Genomic DNA, 3,204 nt, shown 5'->3' on the forward strand with positions numbered 1-3,204 from the left:
GAATAAGTGTAAAACCTGTTATTAAACCAACTCATGTTTTTAAAAAAAAAAGTGCCAAAAGCTGGAAAAAGTGACAAATAAATCAGAAAAAGGACAAAAACATTGGAAAAACAAAACAAAAAAAAATCAATTTTGACCTGGAAGGGCAAGTTCATGGAAAACAGGAAGACAACACGAGGGTTAAAGACAAAATTTGTTAATCGATCATGAAGTAAAATTTCTATTTTAGAATTGTTTTTAAAACCCCAAATGAGTCACAATTCAATTTGACCCGAAAGTGAAGACAGCACGAGGGTTAAAAAGCCCAAAATTTGTCCGAATCCGACCCCAAATCCTGGATTTGGTGCGTCCCTGGATCACAACTTACCTGATTTTGTCGACTAATCGATTCGTTGATTTAATCGACAGAGCTGTGAGAGGTGGTTAAGACTAGAAAAGCACGATATAGATGTAGTTAATTAACCTGGAAATCTGAGTTTCCACACAGTTAATCCTGCAAAAGCACCTCTTTAAATCTGGTGCTCACCTGAGATGTGCTCACAGGTTTCTGGGAAATGAGGAATTAAGCATAAATTAGCATAAAAATGACTCATCAACTAAAGAAATCTTAGTCGATTAGTCGACTAATCTGTGATTTTGGAATTAGTCGACTAAGATTTCTTTAGTTGATGGGTAATTTTTTACATATAATTTAAAAAAATAATATCACGGACCCGGGAAAAGAGGGTAAATATTCAGAGTAAAACCTCGGATTAAAGTGGTGAATTGGGATTTAATGACTTCTCTGCAGTTCTCATCCTGTGGGCCCGATTGGACCCTTTGTAGGGCCGGGTCTGGTCCACGGGCCGTATGTTTGACACCCCTGATTTAGAGGCAATTCTGATTGGTCGTCCGTCTGGATTTCAGGCCGTTTTATGGAGAAAAAAAATAAGGAGAGAGGGTAAATATTCAGAGTAAAACCTCGGGTTTTCTTAGTGGTGAATTTGGATTTAATGACTTCTCTGCAGTTCTCATCCTGTGGGCCCGATTGGACCCTTTGGCGGGCCGGGTCTGGTCCACGGGCCGTATGTTTGACACCCCTGATTTAGAGCTTTTCTTGTCTCCTTCCTGTTGCAGCATCACGATGGGGCAGCTGTACGAGAAAGAGAAGGACGAGGACGGCTTTTTATACGTGGCTTACAGCGGGGAGAACACCTTCGGCTTTTAAAAACAACCAGAAACCCTGATCGGGACCGGACCCCCACCCCCCCACCCCCCCACAGCCCTCACTGTGGTGAGTTGGGTGCCGTTGTCATTTCAATTATTATATATTTGTTTGTTTGTTGTTGTTATTTCAGCGTTTTTAGGAGGACTTTATTTGATTTTTTTGACATTTTAAATGATTGTGTGATTGAGATTTTGCTTTTAGTTTATTATACGCTTTCCTCTTTGAAGACGTATTTCAAAAAAAGACCATTTAATATTATTTGAAATAATTATAGGAGACCTAACCAATAAAAAGACTAAAAGAAACCTGGTTTCTGTTTAATTTAAATGTAATTTGTTTAATGAGTCTCAACACGTGGAACAGAGACCTAAAAGGGGGCGCTGCATGAAAGGACATTTTCTAATTTGGGATATTTTGCTTCCATCATAGGATAATTTAAAGGGGGGGGGGGGGGGGCGTACAAGGGCCCGAAATGGGTTTCCTTGGGGTGGGGGGGGCGTCTCCCTTAGAGACAGGGTGAGAAGCTCAGCTAGGCAGCTCGGACAAGACGAAGGAGCAGTTGAAGGTGGTTGGGCACTCTGAAGGCTGCCTCGGGGGGGGGGGGTCCCTAGGGAGGTGGTCCAGGCACGTCAGCTGGGAGGAGGACTCGGGAAGACCCGGACTAGGTGGAGGGACGCTCCAGCTGGGAGGAGGCCTCGGGGAAGACCAAGACTAGGTGGAGGCAGTTCCAGCTGGGAGGAGGCCTCGGGGAAGACCCAGGACTAGGTGAAGGGACGTCCAGCTGGGAGGAGGCATCGGGGGCAAGACCCAAGACTAGGTGAAGGGACGTCAGTGGGAGGATCGGAGCTCAGGGGAAGACCCAAGATAGGGTGAAGGAAGTCCAGCTGGGAGGAGGACTGGGGAAGACCCCAGGACAAGGGGGGAGGGACGTCCACTGGGAGAGGCCTCGGGAAGACAGGACTAGGTGGGGAGCCAGCTGGGAAGGAGGCCTCGGGCGAATGACCGGGAGTGCCAGCGTGAGAGTAGGTTTGAGAAGGTAACGCGACTGTACAGCTGGGAGCGAGGCCATCGGGGACAGACCCAGGTGGCTAGGGGAGGGACGCTACAGCTGGAGGAGGCCTCGGGGAAGACGCAGGGACTAAGGTGGAGGCACGGTTTCCAGCTGGGACGAGGGCTCGGGGAAGACCAAGGGACTAGGTTGGAGGGACGTCAAAATGGGGGAGGGGCCTCGGGGAAGACCCAGAATAGGTGAGCCAGGGCCGTCCGATGGGAGGAGGCCTACGGCGGGAAGACCCAGGACTAGGTGGAGGGACGTCCAGCTGGGAGGAGGCCTCGGGGAAGAACCAGGACTAGGTGGAGGGATTATACTCCAACCTGCCTTGGAAGCCTCGGGATACCCCAGTCAGAGCTGGTTGAGTGGGCTCGGGGAAAGGCCCTGCTGGAGCTGCTGCCCCGAGGCCGAACGGAAGAAGGGGAGGATAGATGGAGGATGGTGGGGGGGGGTGTTAAAACTGGGGCGGGAAAAAACATAATTGATTCTTAGATGGCATCGCGATTCTCTCTAGAACGAGTCCAATCCGTTTTTGTGCTTTTTTTTTTATGTGTTTTTATTTGTTTTATATTTTGTGTTTTAATTTTTATTAAAAGTTGCAACTCGAAGAACAGACTGAAAGACGGACGAGATAATGACAAAAAACAACAAAGTTCAGTGTCAGAGTGCAGAAAGAACACAAAAATGGCCATAAGGGTAACAACTAATATAATATATATTATATGATATATATATAGATATATATATTATAATATATATCATATAGTATATATACACATGATCTAAAAGGACTTGATAAAATTGTGATAAAACTCAGTCACAATCACCATTAGACGTTTTCATCTTTTTAGATTTCAATTTTGCGGTTTTGGGATATTTTGCTTTCACATAGGCATAATTTACAGGGGGGGGGGGGGTTACAAAGTGGTGCGGTTTTTGTTGCTTG

General features: G+C 46.3%; 1 pseudogene; it reads left to right on the forward strand.

Annotated features, from left to right (window-relative positions):
* LOC116691126 (gamma-aminobutyric acid receptor-associated protein-like 2) overlaps positions 1-1,273 on the forward strand; it is a 7,008-nt pseudogene extending 5,735 nt beyond the window's left edge.
* The last annotated feature ends 1,931 nt before the right edge of the window (positions 1,274-3,204 follow it).

The sequence above is a fragment of the Etheostoma spectabile genome, chromosome 1 (genome assembly GCF_008692095.1).
Source record: "Etheostoma spectabile isolate EspeVRDwgs_2016 chromosome 1, UIUC_Espe_1.0, whole genome shotgun sequence".
Lineage (NCBI taxonomy): Eukaryota > Metazoa > Chordata > Actinopteri > Perciformes > Percidae > Etheostoma > Etheostoma spectabile.